Below are 24,001 nucleotides of genomic sequence, written 5' to 3' on the forward strand. Positions count from 1 at the left end.
TTTAGCATTTTTAGCATGGTTAAAGGTAAAGTGCCGGTACCGCGATTGTAGCAAAAGTAAAGAAATAGATGTTTTTTTCTATTTCTTTACTTTTGCAGCAATCGCAGCACCGGCGCTTTACCTTTAACCATGAGTAAAGCGCTGGTGCCGCGATTGCTGCAAAAGTAAAGAAATTGAAAAAACATCTATTTCTTTACTTTTGCTATAATTGCGGCACCCGCACTTTACTTTTAAAAGTAAAGCGCGGGTGCCGCGAATATAGCAAAAGAAAAGGAATAGATGTTTATAGGTCTCGCCTCTCAATGCGCATGCGCATTGAGCGAGACTATTGGCGCTTAAACAAGGTTTACCCAAGGTTTGCCTAGACTGGCGATTTGATGCTGTGCCCATGCGCTTTTAGGTCAATGCGCAAGCGCATTGACCTAAAATGCGCGTGCACATCATCAAATCGCCATCTGTTCCCCAGCAGCACTCCTCCCACTCCTTTGAGGTGAAGCTTAGCTTCACTTCAAAGGCCCCTGCTGCTTCACACTCGGCTGTGTCTCTCCCTCATCGCCGCTCTCCCCGCTCCACGCCCTGCTGCGGCCATGTCGCACTTCTCCTCCCCCCTCCCCACATTAATGCCCTCCGTCTTGTTTGTTGCAGTCTGTCTTCCTTTTGTCTCTCCCTATCCCTCTTACTTCACCTCTTTCTCTCCCCTTCCCTCTGCCTCGCCATCTCTTCCCTCCATCTTGTTTGTTGCAGTCTGTCTTCCTTTTGTCTCTCCCTATCCCTCTTATTTCACCTCTTTCTCTCCCCTTCCCTCTGCCTCGCCATCTCTTCCCTCCGTCTTGTTTGTTGCAGTCTGTCTTCCTTTTGTCTCTCCCTATCCCTCTTACTTCACCTCTTTCTCTCCCCTTCCCTCTGCCTCGCCATCTCTTCTTTCCCTCTCGATTCCCCGTGTTTCCTCCTTTCCCCCGCCTCACTCTCTTCACTATATGTCTCACTCCTTTCTTTCTCCCCTTTATATATTTTTTCCGTTCTCTACTTCTCTCTGTCCCTTACCTCTGAGTTATCCGCTCTCCCTTTTCTCTCACCGCACACCCCTTCCCTCCCTCCACTCGTCTGTTCTCTCCCTGCCCCCTTGTTCAGTATAAGGTTCCTGACATATAATGGATGAAAATTGTATTGCTTACCGGTAGTGCTGAAGAGAAACTCGTGAAATATTCCAACACCCCCGGGTGTAGGCACAGTGCCTAGAAGCGGTATTTCTGTACGTTGCAGCAAATCATGTATGCATCTATAGTAAATAAAAGCGAATATAGTAAAATGTATCGTGGCTTCTTTAGGAGCTCAGTGGGCATAAACCTTTAAGCCCTTCCAACGATGGGCGCAGCTACAAATATATTTATATATACATATAATGTTAGCGTGTTATACAGCGCGAACTCGACCCCTATGTATTGGAGCGCTTTACGTGACCACCAGGTACATTACAAAAAAGACATGTTGCTTTTTTTGCAGACACGGGGCGATTAAGTGATTTACACAGAATCACAGGATGTTGAGCCGACGCCAGCCTCGAACCTGGCTCCGCAGTTCCAAGGTCAGCAGCTCTGGTTGTTATGCCTCATCCTCTCCTCTAATGCAGCGGGTATAGTAGGCCCGGGGCCCCTGGGACCCATTGCACCCCAAATGAGTAGCTGTTTTACTTCCGGGTCAGGGGATGGGTGTATAATGTAGGGCCCGTGGTGCCCTGGTTCAGCAGTCTCCAATCCTGCGTGATTTCTCTGCGTAGCTTATGGATTCAAATCATATAACTTGTGTAAGTGGCACTTGTATGATGTCAATGCTATAAGTGTCAAGAACACTTTATCATTTCTGATTGTGACACCACCCGCCACTATGTACCCAGATTTGACCATACAGGTTTCCTTGCTGGATAAACATCAACCACTACCTGCAGGATACAACAGAATGTCGTTTTCCTGCACAGTACATTTTTCTGTGACATTCCATCTCGTGCGAACGCTCAGGTGACGGGCAGCCGGATCGCCCTGTTCAGGGAGAGGGTTTCTGGGCGCCTGGCTTCAGGCAGGAGCACTCGCGCTTTCATATTTAATTCTGGTCGGCCGAGTTATCGCTTCCCATTTCCGGTATTCAGTAAACAAGGCCGGTGTATTGGTATGCAGAACCGCCGCTTTCCACCTAATCTGTGGCAAACAGTTTCTCTACCCCCTTTCCTGCCGCTCGTGATCTGCTTTTTGTGCTTTTTTTAATGGCCTGTTAACCCCATTTCACACCTGTGAATGGGGTTTAAATGGCATGTCCCGTAACAAAAGAGGGGGAGATGGGAAGGCATTGTACCGAACAAGGTGTCAGCACCTCCCCTTTCTCTCACGGCCCCCAGGCCGTGTTATTTTTTTAGGCTCCCCTTTTTCATTTCTCTCTCCTAGCTTCGCCCATTTCTCCCAATCACTCTCTTCTCTCACTCTCATACCTCGCTGTCAGTCTCTACTTTCCCGCTCCATTCCTCTCTAAATGTAAACAGAGACCCTCCCACACACACACACACACACCACCGCCACAGTGCCCGAACCTCCAATGCTCGCAGCCTCCATGGTCCAAACACACCAAGCAAATCTAGAGGAGGGAGGTTTTAGTTTGAATGACTAAGTGCTGTGGCAGCACCCTCTCTTCAGTGTTGCATTCCAAATGCTATAGGTGTCACATTGGCGAAAGTTATAACTATTGGCATTGTAAATGACAAAGCTATCAATTTAGCTGTTTTAAAAACCAACAAATAAATAAAATATTTGTCATTTACAAGACCAATAGCTCCAACTTTTCTAATGCGAGACCTATTGCATTTCCAATGCTTGTTTTCTATTTCTTTACTTTTGCAACAATCGTGGCACCGGCGCTTTACTTTTAACCATGAGTAAAGCGCTGGTGCCGCGATTGCTGCAAAAGTAAAGAAATAGAAAAAAACATTTGGGGCCAGATGTAGGAGCCCAAATACCGGTCGGTAACGGCCGATTTCGGCCGTTACCGACCGGTATTTGGGTTTTGCAATGTAGGGGGCTTAAAATTACAGAATCGGTATATTTACCGATTCGGTAAAATTACCGATTCGGTAAATTACCGAATCGGTAAATATACCGATTCTGTAATTATAGATGTAGCTAGCACTTCAAAGAGTGCCACAGGCCCTTAAGAGTCGGTATTTTACCACACAATCCTATTGTGTGGTAAAATACCAAATTCAGGTGTGCATGCACATCTGTGCATGCACACCTCTGCCATGTGACACACAGACATGCCCTTAGGGCATGCATGTGTGCCACATGTCACACAAGCCTGTACTTGGGGTGCTAGAGGGTGTCAAAGTGACACCCCCTGCACCCTTGCAAGTTTCGGTATTTACCGATTCGGTAAATACCGAATCGGTATTGCCCATTGATTCCTATGGGCTTCAAGGCCCATAGAAATCAATGGGCAATACCGATTCGGTATTTACCGAATCGGTAAATACCGAATCTTACAGATTCGGTAATTGTTATTTAAAAATTACCTACATCTACATCCTTCTAATTTACTGATTCATAAATACCGAATCGGTAAAATTCGCTATTTATGAATCGGTAAATTAGAATTACCTACATCTAGCCCCTATTTCTTTACATTTGCTATAATGGCGACACCCGCGCTTTACTTTTAACATGGTTAAAGCCTTCATGCGTTTTAATACTTTTGGGATTCCTGTAAGACTTCTCTTTTACTTTCTTCCACACTAATGCAGTAATATCTACGCGCAGCCTGACCTTATATACATCTCAGGTGACTTCAAGAGACAGTTCTGTGTGTTTTGTGTTATTGCATAATGTCTGGTTTCATCAGTTGAACAGTACTGAAATACCATCATTGTATTTTGGTTTACAAAAGAGTGAGAATTTCTTTATGTTCAATATGCTATGCTTCATATATCTACTGGTGTTTCATCTCCACTAACCCCCTTAAAGGCAGTGTTGCGGTCACCCTGGGCTGTCCGAGGCGGAGAGTGCTATGTGCCTCTAGGATTCACTCGTTTGGGTGATCAGCTTGATATGGTTCAACTCAGCAGCTAATGCACGATGTGCCCAATAGGAGTCACCTCTCCGCACCTTTTGTCGGTGGAGTCCTCAGTATCCAATAAGTGAAGAGGCTCTGCAGCTCTGGTGTTAAAGTTGCAGGTCACCCACTGGATTTAAACACCAGCACAGATCTCTGCAGACAGTCCAGAGGCAAAATAGTTACACTTCTTAGCGACCACCATCAATCCAATAAAATTGCATGAGAGTGTGCTGGTAGAATTCGGTGAATGAGTTTCATGGGCTCATTCACATTGTGAGTTACAACCTTCAGTCACTCCCAATGAAATCTTAGGAAATCTTCTGGTCATATAGTGATATTAGAAAATGAATATGCTAAAACGTGTATTTAGCTTCAATTGCTAACATACTAGCGTGCACATGACTATAATTCTCATGATTTGGATGCTGGTAGAGGTTTTCATGTGTATTTGACTGACCTTTTAGTAATGTGCAACAGAATGGACATTACATCATGGCCACCTTTGTGAAATGTGAAGCGTTAAAACACACAACATAATGGACGGAATGTTGTACAATGGCATGACATTCATCCCCAGTCACAGATCTGGGTTTAATCCATTGTTATTTTATTCACCAAGCCACCCCAGTTCAGACATGGCCATTTGCAAATCAGTCTTGACCCTGTGCCTCATGGGAACAGTCCTGCCTGAACTGCCGAGCCATGTCTTCCCTGGACCGGAATAAAGCATCCTAGGACCGGTTTCTGGCTATCAGCCGTCTTCAGCCAGAACAGCTTGACTCCAGTGGCGTAGTGAGCACAGGACCCACGTCTGGGCATACCCTTCCCACATAGGGTGAACAGCAAAACACACAAGATGATGGATGGAATGTTGCACAATGGCAAAACATTCACCCCCAGTCACAGATCTGGGTTTAATCCATTGTTATTTTGCTCACCAAGCCACCTCAGTTCAGACATGGCCATATGCAAATCAGTCTTGACCCTGTGCCTCATGGGAACAGTCCAGCCCGAACTGCCAAGCCATGTCTTCCCTGGACCGGAATCAAGCATCCTAGGACCGGTTTCTGGCTATCAGCCGCCTTCAGCCAGGACAGCTTGACTCCTGAGCAAAGATTTTCCAGTAATACCATCTATTTATTTCTTGCCCAAGATACATAAGACGCTTATAAATCCAACTGGGAGACCCATTGTCTCCTCATGTGACTCACTGTATGAAAATCTGTCACAATACGTGGATAAATTCTTGCCACCAATTGCACGAAGTATGAGTTCATACTTAAGAGATACGGGAGATTTCCTCAGGATCTTCACTGGAATAACTCGGAGTCAACAATACCTCCTAGTAACAATAGACGTGGTGTCTTTATACATGTCCATCATACATGAGATAGGATTGGCAGCTTGCAATTACTTTATTAAACAGCGAAACATCACGGAACTTAAACATATCCAAATGCTCCTGAAAATGGTAGAAATCTGTCTCACAAATAACATTTTTCTTTTCAACAAAGAGCTCTTTGAACAAGAATGTGGGACTGCCATGGGCATTTCTTTTTCCCCTAATTATGTGAACATCACGATGGGGTGGTGGGAGAGAACCATAGCATGGAGTACAGACAATCAAGATGACTTAGAGCGGATCATTTTGTGGGTCCGCTATATTGACAACTTGTTTCTTATATGGAGTGGAACAGAACAAGATTTTCGGAGCTACTATTTGAAACTAAATACTAATCAAGTCGGCCTGTCATTTACATGTAACACAAATAAGAGAGAAATTGATTTTTTTAGATAATAAAAAGAGGGGATATAATGAAGTCACATTGAAAAAAAGCAAAAGAAGAATTGATAAAAAATCAAGAGAAGAAACATTAATTCCAAAATCTAAAGACACAGCAAATAAAGAGCCTGAAGCACCCAGATTTGTTACCACATACAGTAAAGAAAGTGGAAGAATCATTAGTAAAATAAAAAAATACTGGCATCTAATTTTAGGAGACCCGGATATAGGAAAACTCTTGGGCCCAAAATCAGTTGTAACTTACAGAAAAACAAAATCCCTGAAGGATTTACTTGTGAAGAGCCACTTCCAAGGGAAGCAACAAACAAACTGGCTAACAGATCAGCAGAAGGGCTTTAGAAAATGCAACCTATGTAAAGCCTGTAAAATGGGTAAAAATGTGGCAACAATCATGGAACCGAATGGCAATTCAATAACTATTGATCAGAATATCACCTGTACGTCGAAATTTGTCATCTATATAATAGAATGCAATTGTGGAATGCAATACATTGGTAGTACAACGTGCATGCTTAAAAAACACATCCTCAAGCATATCCGCGCTGTAAAAAATGGGGATATAACATATGCCACGGCTAAACACATGACAAAATGCCAAAAAGGAGATTGGAGAGCAATGAGCTATTATGGAATCAAAGTGATACCACAAGGAGAACATGGAGAAGACAGAACCAAAAAGCTACGCCAAATGGGATCACGCTTTATAATCAGACTCAGTACTAAGACCCCTAGAGGAATAAATAACAATGAAGTACTTTTTGTACATTTTGAATAAATTGTTGCACTGCAAAATGATGAACCCTGGAATTGATAAGATATTCTATATATGCATTGCTGATTTGTGGGTACTATACCATATATTGGAAATGTTTTAAAACATTAATAATGTTGTTGGGAGCTTCAAACTATTAATTGAGTCTAATAATGCATATACTTGAAAACGGGTACTATACCAGTCAATGTAACATGTATAACAAAGAATGAATGAGACACATTCAAATAATGCAATTGTGGAAAGGAAAATGGATTACAAAAAATACTGTAAGGAAATAATCTTGACTATATGGACAAATGTAAATATCTGACACAACGCCCAAGGTTTTTCATGTAATATAGTATAGATAAAGTTGTTTCATTTTTTTATTGTATAGAACACTACAAGTCCCACAATGCCACCTTGAGGCTCGAGTGGGTTTAAAAAGTGTAAGGAAAGAAAGACTCACTAACCGTGAGAAAAGCAGTGAGGGCTGAAACGCGTCGGTTTGGAGTGAGGTACTAAGATAAAACTAAGTATAAGCCAGCTTTGAGTGCTGTGTCCTCTGTTGTGTAAAAAAAAAAAAAAAAATATATATATATATATATATATATATATATATATATATATCTATATATATGCTAGTAAGAACAGAGTTCCAATCGTGCACTCGGAATACTTCGCAAAAATCACCAACGATCAAGGATCATTCAAAGGGGTTTATTCATGTCATAAACCTGACGAGGGATTATAGCCGCTAGGTACGACAAATCCCAAAATACACCACACGCGTGATCAGTCAATGCAAGCGACCCGTAGTGCAGTGCCATCACTCAAAGCACCAACCACTGTGTCACAATTGATAGTATAAGCAGCACCGGGGCGTGGCTTGCGCGCCGCTATGTGATGGCGGGTCGCGCTTGAGCTCCGAGACGAGCGAGGGCCGTCGGAGGTTTATCTCCGCTTCCAGTCACCCCACAGACGTCTAAAGTGAGCCTCATGTGTATGAAGATGCCGAGAGTTGTTTGGGAGACCTTCCTGTGACCTGGAGCTGCTGGTGCCTGATTTATCGCCGGGTTGAGGTGGCGCTCTGTGCTTCTACGGACGGACGCCATTTTGTTTCTCTTCAGAGACGCCATTCCGATTTTCCTCACAAAACTGAGGTACAATTGTTACGCATTTAGCAGGAATGCGGGTAAACACATGCTGGTGACTTTTATTAGCCTTTACAAGCCTATAACGGCTTTTCATTTTACTTTTACTTTTTTCAGAGCGCCTCTACTGCCTTTCATTGATACTTCCATGCTCTTTGCTACCCTGTTTTTTGGTTTTCTTAGTTTCTGAAGGCGTCCTATTCATACCGGCAGGGTCCTATATTGCTATGATGAGATTCCCATTTTTATGCATGTAAGTCCGCCGTTATTTACTACTTTGCTTTACCTGCTGGAAGTGCGCTCTCATATTTAGGCTCATTTATTTTTTTGCCTACTGAGTACGCCAATCTCCTCTACACTTTGGTTTCCCTCATCTCTCTGAAGTGGTTGCTTCTTATACCTTTGTTTTTGGGGCTCTATGGCGGCAAATATGGGCTTGTCACCAGCTGCTAAAGACGCAAAAGAGTCTAAAGCCTCTCTTAAAAGGCTCAAACAAGTATCTCCTACACCTGAATCTTCTCAAAAAGATACTGCTTCCACTCTGGAGACTATTCTGACGCGTCTCAATGATGTACATGACATTGCGCAGTCTACCAAAACTAATACAGATTTACTACAAGTGGAGGTATCAGCCATCAGGAATGATCTTAAGGCTCTCTCCATTCGTGTTTCTGCCACGGAGACACGTATCAGTGGTGCAGGGGATAATATGCAAAAGCAATCTCGATCTCTTTTGCAGTTAGAGCGCTCAATGGCGGCATTGCGGAGGGATCTCACTGAGTAGGAGGACCGTAACCGCAGATCCAACCTGCGCATTTTTGGCCTTCCTGAAGAAGCCGAGAAAGGTGCACCGTCTATGATTGACTTCTTATGCCAATGGTTGCCTTCTACCCTACAAATTTCTTTTCAAAGAGACTTTGAGCTGGAACGGGCACATCGTGTCCCCACCTTTCGTTCTAAATCTGCTACACAACCAAGGGTGATCATTTTTAAACCGCTGCGTCATCAACACACGGAACAAATTTTGGCTCATATGCGGAAGGTTAAAGTTGTCTCCTGGGAAGGCCACCGCATCTCAATTTCTCAAGACTTTGCCAGAGACACGGTGATAAGGAGGAAAGGCTTTCTTAATCTCCGGAAGCGTCTATCAGAGATGAATATCCCCTTTTCCTTCTCTGGCCCTTCAAAATTTCGCATTACCTTTAAAGGTCACTCCAGAATCTTCGATGAACCTGCTGATTTGGCCTCTTTTTTAGACAATCAGATGGAGCTCCAGATGGATCTTCAAATGGAGGCTTCGCTTGTCCCTGCTGCTTCTGGCACTTGATGTGATTTCTATGCCTTCAATGTTTTTTCTGTTTGCTCTCTTTCCAGGTCTATTGAGCTTGCCTTTGTTAGACCTGCGTGCTCCATTGTTGCTGGTGCGTCTATGGTTTTTTTGTGATTGGTGATGTCACTTGAGTCTTTGGTAGTGTTTTTCTTCTCTCTTCTGGTTGTGGTCTCCTCTCCATCGCTATGATGTCGTTCTTTGGCACTTTAGGTCTTTTTAATTGTTGTCTCTTTATCATTATTGTAGTAATGCCTTTTCTTTTCTTTTTGGTTGTCCTTATTCTTGTTATGGTCTTTTCGCCTTGGTAGTGTTTTTTTCTTCTTCCCCGTGGCTTGTTTTTTTTTTTTTTTTCTTTCCCTCTTTATGATGTCCTTGATTGTTATATTGGACATTTCTCACTTATGTTCCCCTTTTTCAATTGTGTAGTAGTGTTTTGTCTCCGAGCGCCCTTATTCCGGCTAGTTTTTTCGCGTCTATCTATTTTTTGTTCCATTTGTACAGTTTATGTCCATACTAGGTTCCTCTTTTTGCTTATTTCACTTTATGGTACCCTTTCTGATTCTACCATCCGTATGTAACAGTTTGTCTCTTTTCCATCCCCGTCCTTAGGTTTCCTAGCGTCTTCTGCAAAGTCAATTTTTTCACTCGTTTTTTACTAGGCTCTTCCGTTGGGTGTTGTCTTTGTGCTTGTATGTCTTTATTAAGTATTTGCTTGAATATTTCTTGTACTGTTTACTGTTTGGGTACAAGACTTGGTCGCAGATTTTTATTATCTATTTTCTATAGTTAGCGTTCAGTTGTTCTCACTATGTTACAGTTATTGTCTATTCTATTTATTTATATGCTTACTTAATTGATGCTTCATTCATGAGTTTGCTTTACCATTATTAGATGCTTTCCTATATTAGGTCTAAGTTCTTCTATTTATATAACACTTGGTTACTACCTGGTCTAGATATCATACATGCACTTGATATCTTTTTGATGTTCCTTACTGTTTCCATTAGATTACATATAATACAGTTTGTATCTCTTATGAATAATAATTAATTGCTTACATGTGCCTTTGAATATTTACCGTATACTTAGTTTTGTTACATATCTACATTGCGGTTTCATTGATTATTCTGTTTCACAACTATTTAATATCTTCCTCTACTGGGCTAGTTTATTGTACTTTAAATGTATTTATATTGTATTTTGTAATCTTCTTGGATAATTCGTTTCTTGTTATTCATTTTTGTTTTATTATTCCTGCTGCCTTTGAGGTTTGCTCTTGCTTAGTTTAATCAGTTCTAGTACCTATTTCAGCTATTTCTATAATTCTATTCACATAATGCTCCTATACCCTTTAGGGTCAGCTGCTGTTTTGATATTTTTTAGTGTCTACCTATTTCCTAGTTAATTGCTTCTTCTTGTTTCTACTTCCACTTCATTAATTGACATGTTTCACACTTTTTGCTGTCTTTCTTCCTTTGGTTTCATTCACTTTTTCATAGTGCTTTTTCACTCCTCCTATATAGTATTTGGTATATGCATATTTTTTTTTTCTATAAACTTACCGGTGGAATTGTTCTTATGGTAATATTCCTCTTCCTATCAATCCAGATTTCAAATGTCTTCCTCTTCCTGTTTACTCATTCCAAGTTATATGTTACATTGGGGTTTTTCAAGCTGATTGTTATTATACCTCATGATGGTCCCCTTGCTTGTCTTCCCACGTTCCCCGAGTATGAATTTGGTCTTTTTCAGACCTCTCTTGTTACTTTCTTTGCCCTTCTTCTCTTGCCTTTCCTTGCCTATCTGTCTTTATCTTCTCTCACTTCCTTCTTTTTCTTTATCTCTTCTTTCTTTTCTCTCTTTGGATTTCCTCATAGGATTCTTCCTTTTTGGTCTTAAAGCTTTGTGGTTGGCTGATTGTCTTGGTGCTGTTGGTTTCCTTTCTCTCATTTTTGTATTATATTTGCTTTACTATGCAACATTATGTCGGGCCTGAAAATGTTATCCCTTAATGTTAAGGGTTTGAACCATCCAGTCAAGAAGTCCAAGATCTTGGATTATTGCAAATCTCTTTCCTCGGATTTAGTTCTTTTTCAGGAAACTAAAGTATCTACCAGAGAGGCTCTCTTCCTAAAGAAAGAGTGGGTTTCAGATGTTGTCTGCTCCGATGCTTTTGGTAAAAAGAATGCTGTTATCACCTTAGTCTCTAAAAAGTCGGGCTTGTCCATAATTTCTTCTGAGCACGATACTGAGGGTCGTTGGTTATTAACTAAGCTGTCTGATGGCAATGCTAATCTTTATGTTATGAATATTTACGCCCTGAACAAAGATGACCCGTCTTTTTGGAAGGCAGTTACCAAAAAATTGAACGACACACCTCACTCGGGTAATCTTATTGTTGGTGGGGATTTCAATTTACCAATGGATCCCATTCTAGATAGGAATTCAGCTTTTCAGTTTCGCCCTCCTAAATCGCACAAACAACTACTTAATATGTGCTCTATATCTCATCTTGAGGATCTATGGCGTCTACATAATCCCTCTGGTAGTGATTTTTCTTTCTTTTCTTCCCCTCATTCTACCTTTTCGCGTATCGACTCTTTATTGGTACACTCCTCTTTGGTTTCTTCTTCTTCGACGCTTATTCACCCTATTCTGATTTCTGATCATGCTGCAGTTTCTTTTACGCTGCTATCCTTTGCTCCTCAGACAAGACCTCGCTCCTGGAGATTGAATACTGAAATTTTACATGATGATTCCCAAATTTGTGAATTCTCCAATGAAATTGATACTTTTTTTCTTTAAAATGAAGGCTCAGTTTCTTCCCCAATTGTCCTCTGGGACTCGTTTAAGTGTACTTTCCGTGGGCAGGTTATTAAGTGTATGTCGAAACGGAATTCTGCTATCAAAAAGGAACTTACCGACTTGGCAACTGAGATTAAAAAGTTAGAAAATCTCTTTCGGCATTCTAAAGATAAATCTTGCCTACAGTCAATTAAGCACTTAAAATATACATATAACACCATAGTCACCAAGAGAGCTCATATTGGGGTTCAAGCTCAGAAATCCAAAAGGCTATTGTTAAAAAACCGAGCTGGTAAGATTCTTGCGGCTACCTTAAAATTTCAGGAATCCTCTTATAATTCTTCTCGGATTTCTTCTATTAATGATCACCTTGGCACTAAAAAATTTCAGACTGAGGAAATTCTTGAAGTTTTTCGTGGCTTTTATAATAACCTATATACTCCTTCTAATCAATCCTCTTTTGAGCAATGTCAGGAGTTTTTAAAATCTGTCCCAGTCAAATCTATTTCTGTGGAGGATAGTAGTTCTTTAAATGGCCCAATTATCTCTGACGAAATTGTTGATGCAATTAGAGCCACTCGTTCTGGGAAAGCTCCAGGGCCTGATGGTTACCCTATTTTGTTTTACAAAACCTTTCTTCCTTTGCTTGTTCCCAAGCTTCAATCTGTTTTTGATGCCTTTATTACGGATGGTGCTGTTTCTGGTTCTGCTGCTGATGCCACCATTGTAGTGATCCCAAAAGAGGGGAAAGATCACTCTGGCCCCAAAAACTTTCGTCCTATTTCACTTCTTAACATGGAAGCTAAGATCTTTGCTAAAATCCTAGCTAGAAAACAACTACGGGTGGGCTCCAATCAGCAAGGCTGAGCCGGACTAGTGCGTCCGGCTCAGCCTTGCTGCTATAGCTGCTATACGCATGCGCCCAGAGGTAGTGCCGACCTAGACGCGAGCGGAACCTTGTTCCTTTCCATGATACCAAATTATCGACATGGCGTTGCCAGTAGCCTAAACCGTTCCAGTAAATTAGAAGTCCGTATCTAGGGGCCGATTAGGATGGCGGACGGACTTGCGTCCGTCCGCCACCCTTGAGGAGGAGGGAACGTCCGCAGGGGCTGCGGCGTTCCCTCCGTGCTGATTAGGATGTGACCGCCAGGGTGGCGGTCACATCCTCTATATTTAACATTGCGGCGGGTGCAGCTTCAAGCTGCACCCGCCGCAATGTTAAAAAAGCATGTTTTACATTTACATGCACAAAGCGGCCGGCACCGCACGGTGCCTGCTGCTTTGTGCACGCAAATGCAGGGGGGTACCATAGGTACCCCCCATGTGCACCCCCCACCCCCCATTCACCCAGGGGGCCCGCAACGGGCCCCCAAAGTGAATGTCCGTATGCTTTTCCATGGCGGAAAAGCCGCCGTGGAAAAGCATGTATTTACGAACATCCTAATATGGCGGACGGTGTCTCATAGACACCGCCTGCCATGTTATAGCTTTTCCGCCGCGGTCGGAAGCCGACCGCGGCGGAAAAGCGGCGGACGGAATTCCAGACCCACCAGCCATCCTAATTTGGCGGTGGGTCTTTGGAGGCTCCGCAGCGGTTTTTCCGCATCCTCCAGGCCGGCGGACACTTCCGCCGGCCCGGAGGATGCGGAAAAACCGCCATCCTAATCGGCCCCATAGTACGGAATCTAAAGGACGTCTTTACCCTGACCCACCGCTCCCGTGTACGAATAAAATAAAAGTGTCTTCGGGATTGTTTCTGTTAGACTGTCAGCAGCAGTCTAAATTCAATTTAGGCAGACACCCGTATCCCGGCCGCATCAATCCACAATCCGCCGTCCTGGTTTTTAAATTGAATACTAAAATCAGCATAACATCTCACGAAGATACGGTTCATTGATCTCAACGTACGATCCACCTCCACCAACCTGGCGTTTTCACTTATTGATACTATTTGAGGCCCTGAAGAGAATCCTAAGGGAACAATTGGGATTCGAAACGCGTAGGCTTTCTGCCACAATACATCTGCGAAAGCGGCTTGGTTATTTAATTAATTTTTTCACGCCGCTTGTACATTACGAATAACCATCCGTTTGAAGTTTAAATTTATCTGAGACGAATGTACACCTGAAAAAAGTCTTTTTGTTCATTATTATCACAAAACTGTGTCCGCAGAGCGTGGCTTTATGTTCTTTTGTGAAGTAGAAATTGTAAATATATATTTTTAAGATTGTAATATATGTTCCTATAGTCCTTTCCCTGAATGGTGTGAAAGTTTGTTGAATGCCTGTGATATGTCTGTAGTAGCGAATGATTGATGATCAGCACTTAGTCCTTCCATTTGTACGTGTCCTTTTTTGAATATGTTCCTTTTGATCGTTTGAAAAAATACAAGTCTGTTCTTCTAAAAAATTGAAATAAAAAGCTATTAAGTAGCAATTCCCGTTCTTGAATTCTCTTTTCGAGTTCTGGTTAGTACATTGTTTATTTAAATTATTTATATCAGCATTGGCACCCTATTTTTGTTTTTTGAAAATCCTAGCTAAGCGTTTAGAATCCTTTATTCCTACATTGGTACATCCATCTCAAACGGGTTTTGTAAAGGGTCGTCTCGCGAGAGATAATATTATAACCTTTTGTCATATTCTTGGTTCAGCTAAACGCTCTAAGCTCCCGGCCGCTACTTTGGCTCTTGATGCAGAAAAGGCCTTCGATAAGGTCTCTTGGCCCTTCTTACGTGCTGTATTATGTGCACATAATCTTGGTGATTCCTTTATTCATATGGTCATGTCCCTTTATTCACAACCCCGAGCCAACATAAGAGTAAATGGCGCCACGTTGTCTTTTTTTAATCTTCGCCAGGGCACTAGACAGGGCTGCCCTTTATCTCCTCTTCTGTTTTTATTATCCATTGATCCTCTCCTTAGATTGATTGCCATGCATCCAGATATTAAGGGTTTTTCTTTTGGCCCTCATCGGATTAAAACTGCGGCGTACGCGGATGATGTCCTTATTTTCTCGAATGATATTCCTGCTATTTCTGATATCATCTCTCGTTTTTCAAAGGTTCAGGATACACCTTAAATAAGGACAAGACGGAGATGTTCCCACTGAATGCTTATTGTTTCTCTACACATATGGGCTCTGCTGGCTTTAAATGGCAGTCTAAGCAATTGAAGTATTTGGGTATTTACTTTTGTTCCACCTTGTATGATACAGTTGCTTATAATGAGAATCAGACTATTCTTAAAGTACGACGTTTGCTGGACGCCTGGTCTCCGAAACACATTTCATGGTGGGGGCGCCTTCAAACTCTTAAAATGATGATAACGCCGATTATAAATTTTGTCTCTTCCATGCTCCCAGTGAAGTTATCGGCTTCCTTCTTTCATGACATTGATGTTCTTACTTCTAAATTTCTATGGAATAGTAAACGGGCTAGAATTGCTTATAAATTCTTACGTCAACCTTGTGACATGGGAGGTTGTAACTTTCCTGATTGGGACAAATATCAAACTGCCTTTCTAGCTTCTCAAGGTGCTCTTTGGTTTTCACCCCCTCCTATTCATGTTCCATCTTGGCTGCTAATAGAGCAGGAATTGGCATCTCCTTTGCCGCCTGCTTCTTTTTTAACTACGTCCACTCTGTTCAGTCCTTTTTCCCGTTCTATTATATTAGATACTATTGCTGCGGTAAGGATGGTGGACAAGCGGGTGGCGAATCCATTACACAAATCTAGGTGGTCGTCTATTTGGCGGAATCCTAAAATTAAACTTACCATTTCTTCTTCTTTAATGTCTTATTGGGCTTCTAAAGGGATCTCGCTTGTTCATCATCTCTATGATTCCAATAATGCTCCATTACCATTTTCCTCTTTAGCTCAACGGTTTTCTTTATCTAATCTAGATTTTTATACCTTTCTCAAGATCAAAGTGGCACTGGCTAAGGTGCGCCTTCATCCTACTTCCCCTATGATTACTCTCTTTCAATTATGGATCAGGACTGGCCATGTAGCTTCTAAAATTTATACATTTTTACAATCTACTTCAATACCTACCCATACGGTGGCTCAGCAGAAGTGGTTACACCATTTTGACCAGAGTGTTACGGACCATATTTCTGCAGACACCTGGCAGATGATTGGTCAATTTTCTCTTCGTAATAAAGTCGCTCCATCGTTAATGCAATCTAAATTTTTCTCCGTTAACCTTCTCCATTGGACCCCTACACGCGTTGAATCTCAAAGAAGACAATCTTTGTTGGAGTTGTGGTTTATTACCAGGTGATTTTCCTCATATGTTTTTTGACTGTTCGCTCCTTCAACCCTTTTGGGATCTCATTCACAAACACCTCACACTCATTTTTGGCATTCAGTTTCAACTATCTTTTCCATTAATCTTATTAGGACCTTTAGCCTCCCCAGTTCCTCTTCCCTTAGACTCCATGGACTTACAACTGTTAGATCTTTTATTGACTGTTGCAGTTAAAGTAATCTTAATGGAGTGGAAGTCATTCTCTCTAGTTTCCTATCATACTTGGTGGGCTTGGGTTTCCTTTTTACGCAGTGCGCATACATCGGTTGATCATGCCCATCTTTCCCCGTCTATTGCTAATGGTGTTTGGACTGCTTTGGATACCTACACGGATTTATCTTCCAAAGGGTTGATTGCACAATACCCCTTTGATATGTCTGGTTGAATGGTGTTTTATCTGTTGGGATGGTCCGGTGGAAATCCTCCTCTCTCTTTCTTTTCTTGCTTTCTCTATCTCTCTCTTTCTTTTCCTCTCTTCTCTCTTCTCCTCTCTCTCCTCTCTTCTTTCCCTTCTTTTCTTTTCCGTGATATTCTAACTGATAGTGATACTCTTGATACTTCTCCCTGATATTTGAAATTTGTTTTTACCATACTAATTTATATATTTATTTCTGGTGGGCTATATTGGCTACAAATGTGTATTGTATAACACATGCTTGCCTACTATATTTTGATTGTTTTATAGTATATCAATTGTGTCACTGGCACTTGTATTGTGTATCTTCATTTGCTTTTTCATAATAATAAAATTCTTTGAAATGGATAGTATAACCGCACCATTGATGGGATCGATATCACTGTTCTGTACAAACATACTTACTGTACGCAATGTATTACTATGCAATTGTGACGCCCAAAACAGACCCCTCAGTCCCATGTTGATTCTCATGATGAGAAACCCGAAATGTATGTCAGCCTGTGCCGGTGGGGAGAACGGTGTGTGAACAAGCCCCTTGAGGGTGAAATGCGTCACGTCGGGTTTATGACATGAATAAACCCCTTTGAATGATCCTTGGTCGTTGGTGATTTTTGCAAAGTATTCTGAGAGCACGATTGGAACTCCATTCTTACTAGCATATTTAATTACCGGCGTACTCCACCGGCACCCTGCCACCCCTCAACGGGCTGCTATCTTCGCAGGAGTGTGCTTTGTCTGCTGGATATATATATATATATATACATATATATATATGTTTAATTTTAAATGTTTTTATTTCATATTATTACTAAATGTATTTTTCATCTGTTTTCATTTGTTAATTTTTTTATGTTTTATGTATTTACATATATATATATATATACTTATATATATATGTGTGTGTGGCGTGTGTGTGCGCGTATGTATATATATATATATATATATATATATATATATATATATATATATATATATATATATATATATACATATATATGTATATATATATATATTCACTGAAAAAACCATAGGTTATAGACCATATATAGTTAGGAATTAGCATTTACAAAACCTTATTTTACTCACACAAAACCATTGAAAATCGCATATATAGTTAGTTGTACTAACTATATATCGCGCACCCGCAATCCACTGCTGATCATGTCACATATTACATCATTCATGACATGGTCAGTGACATCACATTCCTAACTATATATGGTCTATAACCAATGGTTTTTTCAGTGAATTTTCAAGGTTTTGTAAATGCTAATTCCTAACTATATATGGTCTATAACCTATGGTTTTTTTCAGTGAATTTCAATGGTTTTTTAATAGCAAATATCAAAAGCTTTAAAATGTATTCTTCTTTATATCGAAAAATATATTTGATATGTTTTTAATACAATTTTTTATGTATTTTTTTTAATGTATTTTTTTTGTTTCGCTCCCGGTCCGCGAACCGGGTAACTTCCCGTTAGCTCAATTTGGTGCCGCGACCCGGTCCGCGAACCGGTAAACGTTCCTTTTGCGCAACTGCCGCATTAGAAAACAACATCGTGACGCGTCGCGTAAGCGCGACGTATGGCGTTCTCGCGTAATGCGTCTTATGACGCGCCGCGTTAGCGCACCCGGAAGTGCTCCGGAGCGCGAACCGAGGCGCGATGCGCAGCTCCCCGGAAGCGATCCGGGGCGCACAGCGCGTAACGTAAGCGTAACAGGTCATGTGACTTTTCATTGGTTCATTTCACTTTTGGTTTCCTAATGATGTATGGCTAGGTCATGTGACCTAAAAATAACACTTTTCATTGGTTTAGAACATTTTTTTTCCCAAATGATGAAAGCCCCCACCTTTTTTCTCACTCTGACTTTCAACTTTGTGAGAGGAAGACCTATTTTGACTAATAAGCAATGGCTTCATTAGTAGCTGCAGCTGGTGCACCCCCACCACCACCACCACCTCCTAGGAAGAGAGGACCACCTCCTCAGGTAATCCTCAATCAAGAGGAGGAGGAAGAGGAAGAAGAGGAAGAGGAGCAAGAGAGGCAGTTTTTGCCTGAAGAACCGAGGAGGTCCCATGTAAAAGAAGATTACATCTGGCAATTTTACTCATTTCCCCGGGGCCAAAAAAAAGTTAATGCCCGCTACGTTACCTGTCTCATCTGTAAAAAAAATCTGTCCAGAGGGACTGATAAGAAGTACAGCTATGGCAATTACACCATGCATCGGCATATGGAGAGGTGGCACCCTATAAATTATAGTGCTGCGCAGGTACGTCACCTGCAGGAAAACCCCCCTCCTGTGGCCAGTACATCATCTGGAGAGGCAGTGACGGGACCAGAGGCGAGGGAGTTGGTCCCCAACATCCAGTTGAAGTTCGGGGAAGTGAAGCATGTGTGCATTTATTGCGGCAAATTAATTTGCTACAGGGAGAGTAGCATAAATTTGATCAACGTAGCAATTGAAAATCATAAATGTCCAAAACGACCCAGAAAGTAAATTATCTTTTTTTTCTGTTGCTCCTGTTGAGCCCGTTATAATCAATGATTTTCGTTCCCCCCCCCAAAAAAAAACAAAAAAATTATAAAACCGTTCAAAAAATACAAAAAAAGTAAAGAAATGTTCAGAAAAATAATAAAAAAAATATAAAACAACAAAAACAATAAAAAAAAGTTCTTTTCAGAACTACCTCCCCTTTATAAAAAATTGCTAGAATGTTTAGCACTCTGGCAACCTCTATTTCTTTTGATTCGCTTCCCGGTTCGCGCGCCGGTACGCGCACCGGGAGCGAAACAAAAAAAAATGTTTAAAAAAAGGAAGAGTGAGTATAAGGGAAGGAAACAGAGAGTAATGTTAAAAGAAAGACAGCTAGAGGGAGTAACACAGAGATACTGTTTAATACATCTATTTACCAAAGAAAAGATGTAAGAGGGTATAATTGAGAAACACAAAATAGATAAGGAAGTGAAAGAAAAAAAGGAGAGTAAAAGAATAATAAACAAGAGTTTCTTGGAGAATATGAGTGAATTTTCAAATTAAGAAGAAAAACAGTAAAGGATGTGGAATGAGAGGTAGGGATAGAACCAGACTAAAAGAACAACCCTGAGGGAAAGTGTTAAGAAAAGAGTGAGTGAAAGTAAATAGGAATAAAACAAGATGTATGACAGTGACTAAGGTTAAAACATGTGAAATAACAGAGAGAAAAAACAGAAAGCAGAAAAGAAGAAGTGAGAGAAAATGAATAATTGAAACAGCAAAGAAATGTAAATAACATAGTGTGCTTGAACTACAGGGAGAAAGCATAATGAACAAGTAGTGAAAGAGTGATCAGTCAGAGACAGTAGGAGTAATAGAGACGGAGTGAGTGAACAGGAGTGAGGAACTATGAGAACAGAGGGACTGAGAAAAGGAGTGGAAGGAGTAGAGTAAGTAAGTAATAGAGAAAGGAATGAGGGAAGTAGCAAAGGCAGGAAACTGAGGGTTAAAGAAATGAAGCAGTGGAACTAATAGAAGTTAAATGTGATAGAAATGTAACGAAAAGAGTACAAAACACTTACCTTATAATTGTCGTTAACTTAGTCACTTGTTATTTTTATACTTTCAATCTGTGAAAGAAAGAACAAAAATTTGAAAAATATTAAAACATGTATTTAAAAATTAGAAAAGACAAGGGAAAAGATTGAAAATCATCCAATTTTACAAAGAAATAAAGTTAGAGATAAACATGCAGAAACAAAGAGAAAGAAACGGTGATAGACAGTCAGAGACAAAATGAAATTGTAATAGAGTAAATTACTAAGAGAAAAAAAGGAAGATACTTTCAGTGACAGAAAAGAAGGATAAAAGAGAAAACTAAATTGAAGTTGTGTAAGCTACTAAAAGAAAGTGAGTAAGGTAAACTATATAAGGAAAGGGTGAATAAGGAAAAGAGAGTGAGGGAGAGAGGAGACAGAGGAAGTGAAGGAAAGAGTGTCAGATACAGACTGAGTGAGGCAACAAAGAAAGATAAATGAGTGAGGGTGAGTTATACTAACTGATTGCACCAAAAAAGGAGAACCCAAAAATATTTAATTTAGAAAACAAAGGGAGGAAAGATGGAAAAGACAAGCGAAGCAGAAGGTCTAAAAGCTGAAAAATGGTGCAAGGGAGAAAAGAAAAAAGCAGAGTTGGATTAGGGAAACAAAGGTTGAAAGATAAGTGGAGTTAGACAGCAAGGGTGAAAGAGAATAAAACAAAAGGCAATGTGAGTATGTAAGGAGGATTGATAGAAGGTAGTAAAACATGAGTGAGCATGAGATAAGACGAGTACAAATAAAAATTCACTATACAAAGTGCAGAATTAATTATACATGTTAAATGGTTTATTTTTGCTGTTCTCAGAATATATCAAATTTCACTAAAAACAGTGAGTTGAAGGTATTCATCATATAACAGCGGGGGAAAAAACACAATCAAAATGATTGTGTTTAAAAAACTCATATAACATAACCAATCAGAAATCAGAACTCCTTAAAAGTAACTTACTTTCCATGACGTCGAAGGATGTCCTATGAACAGCTTATTCTCTGTTGTGCTGTTATTATTTTCAGCCCGCCACTTTCTAAAGAAAAGCTCCATCGTTTTGACAAATATGTTACATACAATAAATGACTTCTCGCTCTCTACCGCACTTCTCCTCAAGGCCAAATCGTGTAAGAGCCATTTATAACTCTTGGAATTCTTCTAAGCAAATCCCGTCATTTTCTTTTTCCGCAACTTTCAGAAAGAAAACGTTCAAGATCACTTTCACAATCCTGTACTAGTAATATCTCACCCTTCTTGCTCACTCATGTTCCACATTTCCTATGACACTGATACTGCTTACTATGAGGCACACTTACACTACCTCTATGACTACTACAATTATTTAATTCTCTACATCACTTTTAATCACAAAGCAATTTAAAACAGTACATACAATTATATCAACTCCTAGAATCATTATAGGCCAGTTACCTACCCAAAATTCTCTCTTCTGAAAACAGAAAGTAAGAATATTTTTTAAGTCAAAAGGCAACATTGTTTCATAGTCAAATGTGTATCATTTCCGAAACATCAGCTTTTTTTACATTTTAAATAAGCTGTGTAATAAGCGGATGTTGTCAAAGGACCATTATGTCATATAATAGCTGCAGTTACAAATGTTCTTCCTAAAATCAACGACTGTGTAGCCACAACATTTGTAATTAAAGTTGAAAACTTACTTTCATCAGGTTTATATAGTTGGAATTTTAAAATGACATTATAACCAAAAGTTTGTACAAATAATGTGGACAGCATTGCAGACTTACATTACCTCTACTCCATGTTTTGATTGGCTGCTTGAATTAGCTTATTAAAAGAAACAGTTTTTCTGAACTCATTCAAAGTGCAGTTATTTTTCCATGACGTCAAGTGTTATGGTAAGAACACCGTTTGCTTTGGGAAATACTCTGTTGTCCTTTAACTAATCCGTGCCCACCACTTTCTGTAAGAAAACCTTCTTTTTTTCAGGAACTACTTAAAACTCAAAAATAACTTTTTACTCTGTACTACACTTATCCTCAAGGCCAAATAGTGTAGGGGCCATTAGAACCTCTTGAAATTCCTCAGAGCAAATCCCGAGATTCTTTCCCTAAAATTTTGGTTGTAAAAACACCAGGTAAGAATTTTTAAGGTCAAAAGGCAATTTTTTTTTGAAAGTTAAAACAGAATCATTACAGAATGACCAGCCGTTTCTAGACTTCAAATAAGCTGTGTAATGTCCTGATGTTGTTGAAGGACCATCATGATATATAATTGCTGTAGTTACAAAAGTCCTTCCTGATATTGACAACTGCAAAGCCACAACATTTTTAATTAAAGTTGTCAATTTTGGTCCATCAGGCCTACATCGTTGGAACATTAAAATGACATACTGGCCATATGTTCGTATAAATAATGTGGACAGCATTGCAGACTTACATTGGCTACACTCCATGTTGTGATCGGCTGCTTTTACTAGCTTATTAAAGGACACTGATTCACTGTCTGGCAAAGTTAAATATATAAATCTTTCTGAGTCTACACTAGTAGTACTTGATACCCTACAGTTCTCACAGTCATGCTGCCATTGATAAGAAAGGCCAAACAGATGATCTACATCTACACCTTCATCTTGCAATACATCAAGCATATACATTAAAAACTCCTGACAATCTTGCTGAATATTTTGAGAGAATTGCGTTTGACCTGAACATTTGTCTAACAGATTTTGAATTTCAGACACACTTTCTATTTTTGTTCTATCAGTGCTACATTTCTCTAACACAGAGTTCAGTAAACAGCAAAAACTTTGATCCGAATTGATCACAATCTGTTCTTTTAAAGTTTCTAGAGAAAAGACAACATTAACCACTACATTAGCATAGCAGTTGACACCAGAACTATTTTCAAATTGAAAACCAACAACATCTTCAACAGAATCCATTTTCTTTCTGCTTATAATTTCGGGTTCATCGACTTTTCGTCTTTTTGCTACAACCTCCCTACTATTGGTCACATTTCTTCGTTTCCGGCCTACCACACGTTTCTCAAACAAAGGATATTGAGGCAAATGTGGTGCATACTCTCTTCTTAACCTATTGTATTCCTTAACACAATCTAGATCCGCACAAATGTTTGTGACATCACACTCAATCAAGTATAATACCGATAAAGTTCTGACTCGTGACAATGCCACATATGCCATTCCCTCCTTGAACACAGAACTGCCAATATTCACCAATGCACTGTCTACACTTAAACCTTGCGATTTATGGATTGTCACCGCATATGCCAAGCAAACAGGAAACTGCTTACGGCGAACATATAAGCTTTTACAAGCAAAAATCTAGCAGAGCAACGACCAATTAACTGTACTTCCTCAATGCCATCAAATTTAATTTTTAAAAATTCAATTCCATCTCTATTTCTGTATTTCTCAAAATCAACAACATTACCCATTGATCCATTTACCAGACCTCTTTCAACATGTAAATTCCTTCTCAAAATGATACGGCAATTTAAGCACACATTCAGAGTCTTTTCAAAACCAGCAGTTTTAGATATAGTCTTCTCTAATGAATCCAATTTTGATTTCAAATTCTCAGACAAAATAATTGTTGCTCCCATATGCTCTATTCTGTCAATAGCTTCCAGTTTCACAATCTCTTGGTTTTCTAAATTCAACATTTTGTTGTTGAAGATGGCACATTCTGCAAGAGTTGGCATCAAACATATTCCAGATTTCTTCTCAGTAATTTTCCGAAAAATATTCTCTGGCACAACGTCTT

This window comes from Lissotriton helveticus, chromosome 9, assembly GCF_964261635.1.
Source record: "Lissotriton helveticus chromosome 9, aLisHel1.1, whole genome shotgun sequence".
NCBI classification, from domain to species: Eukaryota; Metazoa; Chordata; class Amphibia; order Caudata; family Salamandridae; genus Lissotriton; species Lissotriton helveticus.